Source organism: Prionailurus viverrinus, chromosome A2, assembly GCF_022837055.1.
Source record: "Prionailurus viverrinus isolate Anna chromosome A2, UM_Priviv_1.0, whole genome shotgun sequence".
Taxonomy (NCBI): domain Eukaryota; kingdom Metazoa; phylum Chordata; class Mammalia; order Carnivora; family Felidae; genus Prionailurus; species Prionailurus viverrinus.
Window position 1 is genome coordinate 129,907,626 of NC_062562.1, and position 17,576 is coordinate 129,925,201.

Below are 17,576 nucleotides of genomic sequence, written 5' to 3' on the forward strand. Positions count from 1 at the left end.
GCATAAATGGAATGTCCCAAGATCTCATTATATAACCCAATTTAAGGATTATGAAACATGACTGATGCCATATGTTTTTCATTTAAATATTTATGGACAATCATAGCATTAAATCTATTCCTGCTGTTACAATGGGTCAGAATCACCATTCCTCAAAAGTTTCTATTAAAAAAAAAAACTGCAAGTGGACTGTTGAGCTTTGGCTCAAGGGCACACTAACCCTCACATCAACATAATTTAATCATCAACATAACTAATGGAAAATTAAACTTGATGTTGAATATGCTGTAATTCCTGCCTCATACATCCCATGACTATAGATTTTCTAAAATGAGTTAATTTTATGTAATAAAATGTCATGCTAGACATAAAAACTATTTTGTATTACTTTGTGACTTTATTATTTGGGGGTAGGATGTATCTCATTTCTCCTGTAATTGGTAAACTTTTTTTTTTTACTACATTTGAAAATAATTCTTGAACAAATCATTTGTTTTCATAGAGCTACATACAAATAAGAATTACCAAACAATTAGAAATTTGATAAGTGGAATCAACTTGTACTTTACAGTATGTGTAATATCTCGCCCAATTATCATACCAACAATACTGGCTTGAATAGTGTCTTCCCAAAATTCATGTCTACCTAGAACCTGCGAATGAGACATTGCTTATAGGTAGGATCTTTGCTGATATAATCAAGTTGAGTTCATACTGGGTTAGGGTGAACCCTAAATCCAATATAACTGAAGCCTTTTTGAGAAAAGGGAAACTTGAACACAGAGACACGCAGTTGGATAATGGCATGTAACGATGAGGCAGAGATTGGAACTGTGTGTCCACACATTAGGAAATGCCAAGGATGTAAGCAAGCACCAGAAGAGAAAAAGAAGCGAGAAGGAATTCTCCCCTTGGAATCTTCAGAGAGGACATGGTCTTGTCAAAACCTTAACTTGGAATTGCTGGGCCACAGAATTGTGAGAGAATAAATTTCTATTGTGTTAAGCTATCACATTTGTGGTAATTGTTATGGCAGCTCTAGGAAAATGATTCATCTAGACAGAAACAATTTTTTTTCATAAAATATTTAACTTTCACTCCCCAGAAATAATTGGTTTCTTTAATTTGGTCTGTATATTTCTGTTTCATGTTTTTATATTGTTTGTGTGTATATGTGTGTGTATCATTGTATGTAACTTTTTGCGGACATATGTTTGTATGTATCCGCTCACACATATACTTACAAAAATACAGTACTATTTTATGAATTAAAAATTTATATTTTTAGAGACTATATCACAGTATACATAATATCATTCAATTTCTTTTTTCTCAACTTGTGTTTCTATGTCATTACCATTTAAAAAAAATTTTAAATGTTATTTTATTTTTGAGAGAGAAGGAGAGACAGAGTGCAAGCGGGTGAGGGGCAGAGAGAGAGGGAGCCACAGAATCCCAAGTAGGTTCCAGGCTCTGAGCAGCACAGAGCCCTACACGGGGCTCAAACTCACAGGTTGCAGATTATGACCTGAGCTGAAGTCAGCCGCTTAACCCACTGAGCCACCCAGGTGCCCCTATGTCATTTCCTTTTTGATAAATATAGATCCAATTGTTTTCATTTTTCTTAAGTTACAGTGTAATTAACATACAGTGTTATACTTTCTACCCCAAATTACTGATAAAGTGTGGAGAAAATGATTATTTTTGACTTCGTAGGGTGGGAGAGATCTTTGCATAATGTATTTTGTCTGATCTTCATAATAACCTGCAAAGCAGATATCAGTATCTACATTTTAAAAACTAAGGAAATGGAGGCTCAAGAAGGTTAAGAACGTTTATCATCATCACTTACATGTTTTAATTTTAAAGTCTTCAGTTCTTTCTCTGGCCTCAGGCTGCCTTGTGAAGAGCACAGACTGCTAATGGAAGTTCCCGTTCTCTCTGGGTGCTTGTCTGTAGGAGTTGCTGTATGAAGGATTCATGTGTTAGGTGAAATGTTAAGTAAGGTAAATTCTAAGTCTTTTCCAATTATGAGGTTCTGAGAAAGGTCCACCATGTCACACCAAATTCTAGAATCTTAATGGAGGTTAGATCCCCTACTAACACCTAGGACTCTCCACCAAAACATACAGGCTGCATGCCCATATAACACATAAAGTGGGGTGGCAGCACTTAATGAGAACGTCATTACAGCCCATGTAAATCCGCAACCACAGTGCTCTGCTCTATAAATGCACAGCAAAGTGTTCTTGGTTCCAGTTGAGGTAATGACTTTTAAAGTCTTTATTCTCTACATGGAAATGTTTTTATATCTAAATTCTTCTTTATTGTGTTTCTAACCAATATCAAAATTCTTATATGTGATATGTATAATGTTAAAAGTACAATTGGAGTATGGAGTCAGAGGCCTGGATTCTAATTTTGGATTTGCCATCAATTAGCAAGTGATGTAATCTCTTTAAGTGGCCATATCTATAAAACGAGAGTGAGAGAGATCATTACTTATTCAACGAACATACATTGAGCTTTACTATGTACCAGGTGCTGGACATGGTCCCCTAAATGGTAGAAGGCATAGAATGGAAAAGATAAATATGTCAATATGTGCTAAGTGCTACCTATGTCTGTGTTAAATTTTTATAGGGATCATTGCTTCTGACATTATGTAATGTTTTGTGTATATGAGAAAAATTTTCTAAACTATATGTTACTCTTATATTATTTAACCAGAACCATTTCAAAAAGATCTTTGTCTCCATTTATTTTTAATTTCCATAGATACTTAGATCAGAAAGATAAGGCAGACCATAACTCACTGACAAACACAAAGAAAACTGTTAAACATGGTAGAGTCAACATTTTAAAATCAGCATTTGAGTATATATTTATCCAGTGTACGTGTGTCAGTATACAGTATATTCCACATTGGAGCAGTAGCAAATGACACAATTCCCAGATCAAAATAAAAACAAAAAAGAATGTTAAATCACATCTTTATACTTTGGCTAGTTTACAAAGTGATAGGAGAACTTGTAAAAATTGGGCTTGAAACTTGAGATCAAACCGGGCCAAATTGAACAAGAGTGAATAATGATTAGACAACTAATCTTGCCTTGTAGTTCCAAGATTCCTGGCATGTGAAGAAATTGAATTCTGGGTGCCTTCATGGAACTACAGAATAATATCAGAACAAGAAGGAACCCTAAGAACATCTAGTTTAATTCCTCACATAAAATATCTGAAGTCCGGAGTTGACTAGAGACTTGCTCATTGTATATTTACCGCATAAAAAAAAAGCCAAATGCAGTCATGATGAGCACTGTGCATGTCTGTCTATATTCAGGTTGAATCTAATTATTTTTCATCCATCAGTATTGTGGAAGAATGTTTTTTTTTTTAATTAGTTTTTATATATACGTGTATATATCCACTGAGTGTGGCATGTTTTGGTATAAAATTCAGAGAACTCTTTAATAACATTTCCCAGCCAAACAATACCATTTTTAATAATTCAGTCATCCCATTAGGTTGACTCAGTTATATAGTTTATGTTCTTTTGCATGTCTTTATCTGTGATTATGTACCTAGAACATGACATTTGTATTTCTGTAATACTTTTTGTGTGCATGTTAATATGGCATGTGATGCTATCAATTAAACATGAGCTATCTCATGTTGAAGGATAATTCTTCTCATTTTATTTTCTTAATAGCATTTACTCTGTCTCCATTGAACATGTCAAGATGCCCACAGATGATGGTATATGATGTTACTAACATTTGTTAAGCTACTTGAAAGTTTATTTCTCAAAAAATAATGACAGTTTATTCATAGTCAAATAATGTACACGGGACCAGTTATAAACATACTAACCAACTAAAAAGTACTTTGAAAGGTAATAATTTCCAGCAATGCTATCTCTATTAGGCAGTTGTTAAATAGCTAATACTATTCCATCCCAACCATTACATAAGAACATACCAAAATATCAGGGAAGAGCTAAGGTACTGTTTGTAAAAGCATAATCAACATTGTATCATATCACTTTTATTTCATTTTTAAAAGTTATTTTTATTTTAGAGAGAGCATGAGTGGGGGAGGGGGCAGAGGGGAAGAGAGAGAATCTTAGGCAGGCTCCACACTCAGCATGGAGCCCAATGTGGGGCTCAATCTCACAACCTTGGGATTATGACCTGAGCCAAAATCAAGAGTTGGACGTTCAACCAACTGAGACACCGAGGCACCTCTATATCAATTTTATTTCAATAAGAAATACATAGAGTTGCGGCAAGATGGCGGCTTAGGAGGACGCTGGGCTCACCGCACGTCCTGCTGATCACTTAGATTCCGTCTACACCTGCCTAAATAACCCAGAAAACCGCCAGAGGATTAGCAGAACAGAGTCGCCGGAGCCAAACGCAGACGAGAGGCCCACGGAAGAGGGTAGGAAGGGCGGCGAGGCGGTGCGCGCTCCACGGACTGGCGGGAGGGAGCCGGGGCGGAGGGGCGGCTCCCCGGCCAAGCAGAGCCCCCGAGTCTGGCTTGCAAAAGCGGAGGGGCCTGGCGGACTGTGTTCCAACATCAAGCGCGACATAGCGTCTGGGAGGTCATAAGTTAACAGCTCTGCTCGGAAAGCGGGAAGGCTGGAGGACAACCAGAGGGAGAGCTGCTGAGCCCCTGACAACAGAGCTCAGTTTGGTGGGGAACAAAGGCCCTCGCCAGCACCATCCCCCCCGCCCATCCCCCAGCCCAAATCCCAAAGGGAACCGGTTCCTGCCAGGGAACTTGCTCGCTCGCTCGGCGCAAACACCCAACTCTGCGCTTCGGCAGAGCCAAACCTCCGGCAGCGGATCTGACTCCCTCCCGCTGCCACAGGGCCCCTCCTGAAGTGGATCACCTAAGGAGAAGCGATCTAAGCCTGCCCCTCCTGCCCCCGAGCACCTTGCCTACCCACCCCAGCTAATACGCCAGATCCCCAGCATCACAAGCCTGGCAGGGTGCAAGTAGCCCAGAGGAGCCACACCACCCCACAGTGAATCCCACCCCTAGGAGAGGGGAAGAGAAGGCACACACCAGTCTGACTGTGGCCCCAGCGGTGGGCTGGGGGCAGACATCAGGTCTGACTGCAGCCCCGCCCACCAACTCCAGTTATACACCACAGCACAGGGGAAGTGCCCTGCAGGTCCTCACCATGCCAGGGACTATCCAAAATGACCAAGCGGAAGAACTCCCCTCAGAAGAATCTCCAGGAAATAACAACAGCTAATGAGCTGATCAAAAATGATTTAAATAATATAACAGAAAGTGAATTTAGAATAATAGCCATAAAATTAATCGCTGGGCTTGAAAACAGTATACAGGACAGCAGAGAATCTCTTGCTACAGAGATCAAGGGACAAAGGAACAGTCATGAGGAGCTGAAAAACGCTTTAAACAAAATGCATAACAAAATGGAAACCACCACAGCTCGGCTTGAAGAGGCAGAGGAGAGAATAGGTGAACTAGAAGATAAAGTTATGGAAAAAGAGGAAGCTGAGAAAAAGAGAGATAAAAAAATCCAGGAGTATGAGGGGAAAATTAGAGAATTAAGTGATACACTAAAAAGAAATAATATACGCATAATTGGTATCCCAGAGGAGGAAGAGAGAGGGAAAGGTGCTGAAGGGGTACTTGAAGAAATCATAGCTGAGAACTTCCCTGAACTGGGGAAGGAAAAAGGCATTGAAATCCAAGAGGCACAGAGAACTCCCTTCAGACGTAACTTGAATCGATCTTCTGCACGACATATCAGTGTGAAACTGGCAATATACAAGGATAAAGAGAAAATTCTGAAAGCAGCAAGGGGTAAACGTGCCCTCACATATAAAGGGAGACCTATAAGACTCGTGACTGATCTCTCTTTTGAAACTTGGCAGGCCAGAAAGAATTGGCACGAGATTTTCAGGGTGCTAGACAGAAAAAATATGCAGCCGAGAATCCTTTATCCAGCAAGTCTGTCATTTAGAATAGAAGGAGAGATAAAGGTCTTCCCAAACAAACAAAAACTGAAGGAATTTGTCACCACTAAACCAGCCCTACAAGAGATCCTAAGGGGGACCATGTGAGACAAAGTCCCAGAGACATCACTACAAGCATAAAACATACAGACATCACAATTACTCTAAACCCGTATCTTTCTATAATAACACTGAATGTAAATGGATTAAACGCGCCAACCAAAAGACATAGGGTATCAGAATGGATAAAAAAACAAGACCCATCTATTTGCTGTCTACAAGAGACTCATTTTAGACCTGAGGACACCTTTAGATTGAGAGTGAGGGGATGGAGAACTATTTATCATGCGACTGGAGGCCAAAAGAAAGCTGGAGTAGCCATACTTATATCAGACAAACTAGACTTTAAATTAAAGGCTGTAACAAGAGATGAAGAAGGACATTATATAATAGTTACAGGGTCTATCCATCAGGAAGAGCTAACAATTATAAATGTCTATGCACCGAATACCGGAGCCCCCAAATATATAAAACAATTACTCATCAACATAAGCAACCTTATTGATAAGAATGTGGTCATTGCAGGGGACTTTAATACACCACTTACAGAAATGGATAGATCATCTAGACACACGGTCAATAAAGAAACAAGGGCCCTGAATGAGACATTGGATCAGATGGACTTGACAGATATATTTAGAACTCTGCATCCCAAAGCAACAGAATATACTTTCTTCTCGAGTGCACATGGAACATTCTCCAAGATCATATACTGGGTCACAAAACAGCCCTTCATAAGTTTACAAGAATTGAAATTATACCATGCTTACTTTCAGACCACAATGCTATGAAGCTTGAAATCAACCACAGAAAAAAGTCTGGAAAACCTCCAAAAGCATGGAGGTTAAAGAACACCCTACTAACGAATGAGTGGGTCAACCAGGCAATTAGAGAAGAAATTAAAAAATATATGGAAACAAATGAAAATGAAAATACAACAATCCAAATGCTTTGGGACGCAGCAAAGGCAGTCCTGAGAGGAAAATACATTGCAATCCAGGCCTATCTCAAGAAACAAGAAAAATCCCAAATACAAAATCTAACAGCACACCTAAAGGAACTAGAAGCAGAACAGCAAAGGCAGCCTAAGCCCAGCAGAAGAAGAGAAATAATAAAGATCAGAGCAGAAATAAACAATATAGAAACTAAAAAAACTGTAGAGCAGATCAACGAAACCAAGAGTTGGTTTTTTGAAAAAATAAACAAAATTGACAAACCTCTAGCCAGGCTTCTCAAAAAGAAAAGGGAGATGACCCAAATAGATAAAATCATGAATGAAAATGGAATTATTACAACCAATCCCTCAGAGATACAAACAATTATCAGGGAATACTATGAAAAATTATATGCCAACAAACTGGACAACCTGGAAGAAATGGACAAATTCCTGAACACCCACACTCTTCCAAAACTCAATCAGGAGGAAATAGAAAGCTTGAACAGACCCATAACCAGCGAAGAAATTGAATCGGTTATCAAAAATCTCCCAACAAATAAGAGTCCAGGACCAGATGGCTTCCCAGGGGAGTTCTACCAGACGTTTAAAGCAGAGATAATACCTATCCTTCTCAAGCTATTCCAAGAAATAGAAAGGGAAGGAAAACTGCCAGACTCATTCTATGAAGCCAGTATTACTTTGATTCCTAAACCAGACAGAGACCCAGTAAAAAAAGAGAACTACAGGCCAATATCCCTGATGAATATGGATGCAAAAATTCTCAATAAGGTACTAGCAAATCGAATTCAACGGCATATAAAAAGAATTATTCACCATGATCAAGTGGGATTCATTCCTGGGATGCAGGGCTGGTTCAACATTCGCAAATCACTCAACGTGATACATCACATTAACAAAAAAAAAGAGAAGAACCATATGATCCTGTCAATCGATGCAGAACAGGCCTTCGACAAAATCCAGCACCCTTTCTTAATAAAAACCCTTGAGAAAGTCGGGATAGAAGGAACATACTTAAAGATCATAAAAGCCATTTATGAAAAGCCCACAGCTAACATCATCCTCAACGGGGAAAAACTGAGAGCTTTTTCCCTGAGATCAGGAACACGACAAGGATGCCCACTCTCACCGCTGCTGTTTAACATAGTGCTGGAAGTTCTAGCATCAGCAATCAGACAACAAAAGGAAATCAAAGGCATCAAAATTGGCAAAGATGAAGTCAAGCTTTCGCTGTTTGCAGATGACATGATATTATACATGGAAAATCCGATAGACTCCACCAAAAGTCTGCTAGAACTGATACAGGAATTCAGCAAAGTTGCAGGATACAAAATCAATGTACAGAAATCAGTTGCATTCTTATACACTAACAATGAAGCAACAGAAAGACAAATAAAGAAACTGATCCCATTCACAATTGCACCAAGAAGCATAAAATACCTAGGAATAAATCTAACCAAAGATGTAAAGGATCTGTATGCTGAAAATTATAGAAAGCTTATGAAGGAAATTGAAGAAGATTTAAAGAAATGGAAAGACATTCCCTGCTCATGGATTGGAAAAATAAATATTGTCAAAATGTCAATACTACCCAAAGCTATCTACACATTCAATGCAATCCCAATCAAAATTGCACCAGCATTCTTCTCGAAACTAGAACAAGCAATCCTAAAATTCATATGGAACCACAAAAGGCCCCGAATAGCCAAAGGAATTTTGAAGAAGAAGACCAAAGCAGGAGGCATCACAATCCCAGACTTTAGCCTCTACTACAAAGCTGTCATCATCAAGACAGCATGGTATTGGCACCAAAACAGACACATAGACCAATGGAATAGAATAGAAACCCCAGAACTAGACCCACAAACGTATGGCCAACTCATCTTTGACAAAGCAGGAAAGAACATCCAATGGAAAAAAGACAGCCTCTTTAACAAATGGTGCTGGGAGAACTGGACAGCAACATGCAGAAGGTTGAAACTAGACCACTTTCTCACACCATTCACAAAAATAAACTCAAAATGGATAAAGGACCTAAATGTGAGACAGGAAACCATCAAAACCTTAGAGGAGAAAGCAGGAAAAGACCTCTCTGACCTCAGCCGTAGCAATCTCTTACTCGACACATCCCCAAAGGCAAGGGAATTAAAAGCAAAAGTGAATTACTGGGACCTTATGAAGATAAAAAGCTTCTGCACAGCAAAGGAAACAACCAACAAAACTAAAAGGCAACCAACGGAATGGGAAAAGATATTCACAAATGACATATCGGACAAAGGGCTAGTATCCAAAATCTATAAAGAGCTCACCAAACTCCACACCCGAAAAACAAATAACCCAGTGAAGAAATGGGCAGAAAACATGAATAGACACTTCTCTAAAGAAGACATGCGGATGGCCAACAGGCACATGAAAAGATGTTCAGCGTCGCTCCTTATCAGGGAAATACAAATCAAAACCACACTCAGGTATCACCTCACGCCAGTCAGAGTGGCCAAAATGAACAAATCCGGAGACTATAGATGCTGGAGAGGATGTGGAGAAACGGGAACCCTCTTGCACTGTTGGTGGGAATGCAAATTGGTGCAGCCGCTCTGGAAAGCAGTGTGGAGGTTCCTCAGAAAATTAAAAATAGACCTACCCTATGACCCAGCAATAGCACTGCTAGGAATTTATCCAAGGGATACAGGAGCACTGATGCATAGGGCCACGTGTACCCCAATGTTCAAAGCAGCACTCTCAACAATAGCCAAATTATGGAAAGAGCCTAAATGTCCATCAACTGATGAATGGATAAAGAAATTGTGGTTTATATACACAATGGAATATTACGTGGCAATGAGAAAAAATGAAATATGGCCTTTCGTAGCAACGTGGATGGAACTGGAGAGTGTGATGCTAAGTGAAATAAGCAATACAGAGAAAGACAGATACCATATGGTTTCACTCTTATGTGGATCCTGAGAAACTTCACAGGAACCCATAGGGGAGGGGAAGGAAAAAAAAAAAAAAAGAGGTTAGAATGGGAGAGAGCCAAAGCATAAGAGACTTAAAAACTGAGAACAAACTGAGGGTTGATGGGGGGTGGGAGGGAGGAGAGGGTGGGTGATGGGTATTGAGGAGGGCACCTTTTGGGATGAGCACTGGGTGTTGTATGGAAACCAATTTGTCAATAAATTTCATAAAAAAAAAAATAAATAAATAAAAAAAAATTAAAAAAATAAATAAAAAAAAAAAAAAAAAAAAGATTCTTTTTTCTACCAGTTATATAGAATTGATTGTGTTTATATCCTGTGCTGCACTAAAAATACTGTGTACCCCTTGAACTTTAGCTTTACCTTCAATAAATCTTCTGTGTGTTCCATCTCTTGGACATGGCTTCCACTCCAGTTATTAAAATATATGTAAATTTCAAAAAAAAAAAAAAAAAAAAAAAGAAACTTGGCAGGCCAGAAAGAATTGGCACGAGATTTTCAGGGTGCTAGACAGAAAAAATATGCAGCCAAGAATCCTTTATCCAGCAAGTCTGTCATTTAGAATAGAAGGAGAGATAAAGGTCTTCCCAAACAAACAAAAACTGAAGGAATTTGTCACCACTAAACCAGCCCTACAAGAGATCTTAAGGGGGACCCTGTGAGACAAAGTCCCAGAGACATCACTATAAGCATAAAACATACAGACATCACAATGACTCTAAACCCGTATCTTTCTATAATAACACTGAATGTAAATGGATTAAATGCGCCAACCAAAAGACATAGGGTATCAGAATGGATAAAAAAACAAGACCCATCTATTTGCTGTCTACAAGAGACTCATTTTAGACCTGAGGACACCTTTAGATTGAGAGTGAGGGGATGGAGAACTATTTACCATGCGACTGGAAGCCAAAAGAAAGCTGGAGTAGCCATACTTATATCAGACAAACTAGACTTTAAATTAAAGGCTGTAACAAGAGATGAAGAAGGACATTATATAATGGTTACAGGGTCTATCCATCAGGAAGAGCTAACAATTATAAATGTCTATGCACCGAATACCGGAGCCCCCAAATATATAAAACAATTACTCATCAACATAAGCAACCTTATTGATAAGAATGTGGTCATTGCAGGGGACTTTAATACACCACTTACAGAAATGGATAGATCATCTAGACACACGGTCAATAAAGAAACAAGGGCCCTGAATGAGACATTGGATCAGATGGACTTGACAGATATATTTAGAACTCTGCATCCCAAAGCAACAGAATATACTTTCTTCTCGAGTGCACATGGAACATTCTCCAAGATCATATACTGGGTCACAAAACAGCCCTTCATAAGTTTACAAGAATTGAAATTATACCATGCTTACTTTCAGACCACAATGCTATGAAGCTTGAAATCAACCACAGAAAAAAGTCTGGAAAACCTCCAAAAGCATGGAGGTTAAAGAACACCCTACTAACGAATGAGTGGGTCAACCAGGCAATTAGAGAAGAAATTAAAAAATATATGGAAACAAACGAAAATGAAAATACAACAATCCAAACGCTTTGGGACGCAGCAAAGGCAGTCCTGAGAGGAAAATACATTGCCATCCAGGCCTATCTCAAGAAACAAGAAAAATCCCAAATACAAAATCTAACAGCACACCTAAAGGAACTAGAAGCAGAACAGCAAAGGCAGCCTAAGCCCAGCAGAAGAAGAGAAATAATAAAGATCAGAGCAGAAATAAACAATATAGAAACTAAAAAAACTGTATAGCACATCAACGAAACCAAGAGTTGGTTTTTTGAAAAAATAAACAAAATTGACAAACCTCTAGCCAGGCTTCTCAAAAAGAAAAGGGAGATGACTCAAATAGATAAAATCATGAATGAAAATGGAATTATTACAACCAATCCCTCAGAAATACAAACAATTATCAGGGAATACTATGAAAACTTATATGCCAACAAATTGGACAACCTGGAAGAAATGGACAAATTCCTGAACACCCACACTCTTCCAAAACTCAATCAGGAGGAAATAGAAAGCTTGAACAGACCCATAACCAGCGAAGAAATTGAATCGGTTATCAAAAATCTCCCAACAAATAAGAGTCCAGGACCAGATGGCTTCCCAGGGGAGTTCTACCAGACGTTTAAAGCAGAGATAATACCTATCCTTCTCAAGCTATTCCAAGAAATAGAAAGGGAAGGAAAACTTCCAGACTCATTCTATGAAGCCAGTATTACTTTGATTCCTAAACCAGACAGAGACCCAGTAAAAAAAGAGAACTACAGGCCAATATCCCTGATGAATATGGATGCAAAAATTCTCAATAAGATACTAGCAAATCGAATTCAACGGCATATAAAAAGAATTATTCACCATGATCAAGTGGGATTCATTCCTGGGATGCAGGGCTGGTTCAACTTTCGCAAATCAATCAACGTGATACATCACATGAACAAAAAAAGAGAGAAGAACCATATGATCCTGTCAATCGATGCAGAAAAGGCCTTCGACAAAATCCAGCACCCTTTCTTAATAAAAACCCTTGAAAAAGTCGGGATAGAAGGAACATACTTAAAGATCATAAAAGCCATTTATGAAAAGCCCACAGCTAACATCATCCTCAACGGGGAAAAACTGAAAGCTTTTTCCCTGAGATCAGGAACACGACAAGGATGCCCACTCTCACCGCTGCTGTTTAACATAGTGCTGGAAGTTCTAGCATCAGCAATCAGACAACAAAAGGAAATCAAAGGCATCAAAATTGGCAAAGATGAAGTCAAGCTTTCGCTTTTTGCAGATGACATATTATACATGGAAAATCCGATAGACTCCACCAAAAGTCTGCTAGAACTGATACAGGAATTTAGCAAAGTTGCAGGATACAAAATCAATGTACAGAAATCAGTTGCATTCTTATACACTAACAATGAAGCAACAGAAAGACAAATAAAGAAACTGATCCCATTCACAATTGCACCAAGAAGCATAAAATACCTAGGAATAAATCTAACCAAAGATGTAAAGGATCTGTATGCTGAAAACTATAGAAAGCTTATGAAGGAAATTGAAGAAGATTTAAAGAAATGGAAAGACATTCCCTGCTCATGGATTGGAAAAATAAATATTGTCAAAATGTCAATACTACCCAAAGCTATCTACACATTCAATGCAATCCCAATCAAAATTGCACCAGCATTCTTCTCGAAACTAGAACAAGCAATCCTAAAATTCATATGGAACCACAAAAGGCCCCGAATAGCCAAAGGAATTTTGAAGAAGAAGACCAAAGCAGGAGGCATCACAATCCCAGACTTTAGCCTCTACTACAAAGCTGTCATCATCAAGACAGCATGGTATTGGCACCAAAACAGACACATAGACCAATGGAATAGAATAGAAACCCCAGAACTAGACCCACAAACGTATGGCCAACTCATCTTTGACAAAGCAGGAAAGAACATCCAATGGAAAAAAGACAGCCTCTTTAACAAATGGTGCTGGGAGAACTGGACAGCAACATGCAGAAGGTTGAAACTAGACCACTTTCTCACACCATTCACAAAAATAAACTCAAAATGGATAAAGGACCTAAATGTGAGACAGGAAACCATCAAAACCTTAGAGGAGAAAGCAGGAAAAGACCTCTCTGACCTCAGCCGTAGCAATCTCTTACTCGACACATCCCCAAAGGCAAGGGAATTAAAAGCAAAAGTGAATTACTGGGACCTTATGAAGATAAAAAGCTTCTGCACAGCAAAGGAAACAACCAACAAAACTAAAAGGCAACCAACGGAATGGGAAAAGATATTCGCAAATGATATATCGGACAAAGGTCTAGTATCCAAAATCTATAAAGAGCTCACCAAACTCCACACCCAAAAAACAAATAACCCAGTGAAGAAATGGGCAGAAAACATGAATAGACACTTCTCTAGAGAAGACATCCAGATGGCCAACAGGAACATGAAAAGATGTTCAGCGTCGCTCCTTATCAGGGAAATACAAATCAAAACCACACTCAGGTATCACCTCACGCCAGTCAGAGTGGCCAAAGTGAACAAATCAGGAGACTATAGATGCTGGAGAGGATGTGGAGAAACGGGAACCCTCTTGCACTGTTGGTGGGAATGCAAATTGGTGCAGCCGCTCTGGAAAGCAGTGTGGAGGTTCCTCAAAAAATTAAAAATAGACCTACCCTATGACCCAGCAATAGCACTGCTAGGAATTTATCCAAGGGATACAGGAGCACTGATGCATAGGGCCACTTGTACCCCAATGTTCATAGCAGCACTCTCAACAATAGCCAAATTATGGAAAGAGCCTAAATGTCCATCAACTGATGAATGGATAAAGAAATTGTGGTTTATATACACAATGGAATATTACGTGGCAATGAGAAAAAATGAAATATGGCCTTTTGTAGCAACGTGGATGGAACTGGAGAGTGTGATGCTAAGTGAAATAAGCAATACAGAGAAAGACAGATACCATATGGTTTCACTCTTATGTGGATCCTGAGAAACTTAACAGGAACCCATGGGGGAGGGGAAGGAAAAAAAAAAAAAAGAGGTTAGAATGGGAGAGAGCCAAAGCATAAGAGACTGTTAAAAACTGAGAACAAACTGAGGGTTGATGGGGGGTGGGAGGGAGGGGGGGGTGATGGGTATTGAGGAGGGCACCTTTTGGGATGAGCACTGGGTGTTGTATGGAAACCAATTTGTCAATAAATTTCAGAAAAAAAAATAAATAAATTTTAAGTAAATTGAAAAAAAAATAAGAAATACATATTCATTTCAGGAGGAAAGTCACTGATGTAAAATTGGGCAAGATTCTTCTTGACTTAGTGGGGATTCAATAAAAGATTGATTTTCAACTGACAGGGTGACCTCCTAAAATGTATATCTGAATCTCTAACAGTTTATGAAGATTTTAATCTTATTCAAAGTAATAATAGGTTAAAAAAACATTTAAAATGCTTCTTCTCTGTTAATACTTCTGGAGCACATACTAAAAAGAAAGAAATCATGAGCTGCAAACTGTCTACATTGTCAATGAACAGTTTTATAAGCACAGGACAGACACTTTTTATTTTTATATTAATTAGCCAGGTCACCTAAATAGTAGAGTTACATTAATTGAAGAGATGTTCTGTCTCCATTTATTTCTCTTTCCCTTCCTCCCTCCCTCCCTCCCTCCCTCCCTCTCTTTTTGTGCTTCCTTCCCTTTGCATGCACATAGCTATTATGTATACATCATAGCTGCTTGTTTTCCTTCTTCATATTCATTTTTGATAGCTGACACTTTCTAATCTACATGTGATGATCTACATTGTCTTTTGGTGGAAAAAATACCATAAATCATACAATAAAGTCTATCTTTTTAAAACAGTTTGCCCTACATAGTAGAATCAAAGGTTGCAGGTGGCTCAGTATCTAACCATACATTTTCAAATCTAAGACAATCTATGAATAAATCCAGGTTGAGATCAGTTGAACACATTTTAGGAACTAAGAGTCACATCTCACATACAGATAAGAATCTTATTAGGAAAATAATATTCAGTTACGGGTATTACTTGGTACTTGGATATGCTCAAAAGTTTACACTGAATAAAGGTTTATATATATAAGATGGTATATTACCAACAAAATGATTTGGCTGTACTTAAAATTTGTCTTTCTTTGGAGTTCCCGCGACCAACTGACTGAAAGATTATAACCACAGCTAGTCATTTCATGACTCTTTTACCTAAATTCACATTTGAAAGACAAATCTGAATCCAATCAAATCATTATAGATTCAGAACTGTGGACAAACTTCCCAAGCTTAGTATGGTAGTACCTGAAATCTAGTAATACTTTTAAAAAGGTCTCCAAAATAATTGTTAAATAATGAGAGCATACTTAGATTGCCCAGGCCAGGTGGGAAATTATTCTTAGACTAACCTTTAAATGTATGTATATGAAATGAGATAGATATTTTTAAAATACAGTGTTTTGTAGAATTTATATCCGTAAGAAGATACCAATAATAAAATACCTTTTCCATGTTAAATTTTCCTAATTCAAAAGGAGGGTATAAAGTTGACCCTAGTAGCCTGGCTGATATATTGATTGGAATATAAAATTCATGGACTATTCAAAGATGTCAAGATTTGATTATAATTCATATTCTAGACCTGTCATTCTGAGTCTCAAGCAAATCCTTAAACTTTGCATTGCTTCACTTTCCTCTTGTGCAAGAAAGGTTTAATAATACTTCCCAACCCACCTATTACAAGGTTATTTTAAGACTTACTGTGATTCCTGGCCCACAGTAGGTGCTTAATAAATGTCTGCAAAACATTGGTGAATATGCGTTTAGGAGTAGAAGAGTAAGACAGTATGCAAATAATGTGCCTTTGTAAATACTTACCTGAGAGTCGTTTTTTTTATTATTATTAAAAAAAAAACCTTTTTAACGTTTGTTTATTTTTGAGGGAAAGAGCATGAGCAGGCAAAGAGCAGAGAAAGAGGGAGACACAGAATCCGAAGCAGGCTCCAGGCTTTGAACTGTCAGCACAGAGCCTGACAGGAGGCTCGAACCCACGAACTGTGAGATCATGACCTGAGGTAGTCTGACACTTAACCGACTGAGCCACCCAAGTGCCGCTACCTGAGTGTTTAAGTGTTGAGCTAGACATATATGCTGTTTCAGATCCTCCAAGACCTTTTTTTTTTTAAATTTTTTTAACGTTTATTCATTTTTGGGAGACAGAGACAGAGCATGAGCTGGGAAGGGGCAGAGAGAGAGGAGACACAGGATCTGAAGCAGGCTCCAGGCTCTGAGCTGTCAGCACAGAGCCCGGCGTGGGGCTAGAACTCACGAACTGCGAGATCATGACCTGAGCCGAAGTCGGACACTCAACCGACTGAGCCACCCAGGCCCCCCAATCCAAGGCCCTTTTGAGTTCATTTTCTCTTAATTTCATACCTGAAGGCTTCCTGAAGGAGTCACTCCAAGGCTGCATGCCAGAGAATATCTGGTTCCTTTCCATTTTCACCGGGGACCATATGCTTAAGTGTAAAGTTGAGTGATTTGTAGCTGAGGTTATTGTGCCCATGACCTTAAAACAGGTAATTAATGTCTTTTATGGACTTACTATGCACACATATGTATGTGTTTATTTTATTTGCTCAAGCATGTGAAAGCAGGGGTCAAGAACTATGAAAGGTGTGAGATTTTTACCCTATTTGTAAAACAACAACATACCTTCTCTGAGTTCCTGGATGATTAGAATAAGACCTATGACTCCTGGGTGAGAAACCAAAATGACAGAACTCACAGCACAGTAGGTATTATGGAGTTATTTTCACGTGGATTCCCTTGTCCCCTCATCCTACAGGAGTGATTGCAGAGGCACATCCAACTAGATGCTGTGCACACAGTAGGTTTGTGTCACAGCTGAGAAACCTGTAACTTCTATCAGGGAACTGCAAGCTAATTTGCTTAACTTTTGCCCCAGATGAAGATAGTGTCTGTTTTTCAAGGGCATTCACTATAAAAAATCCTTGAAAAGTAAGTGCAGAAAAAAACAGT

General features: G+C 38.7%; 1 long non-coding RNA gene across 2 annotated transcripts in view; it reads left to right on the forward strand.

The window, feature by feature from the left end:
- Positions 1 to 2,102: 2,102 nt before the first annotated feature.
- Positions 2,103 to 17,576, forward strand: part of LOC125160314 (uncharacterized) — a 180,917-nt gene continuing 165,443 nt past the window's right edge. The window contains exons 1-2 of one of the 2 annotated variants that reach the window (XR_007150208.1): positions 2,103 to 2,264; positions 3,713 to 3,759. This is a non-coding gene — a long non-coding RNA (uncharacterized LOC125160314). The remainder of the gene's footprint in view (positions 2,265 to 3,712; positions 3,760 to 17,576) is intronic. The other variant, XR_007150207.1, reaches the window with a different exon arrangement.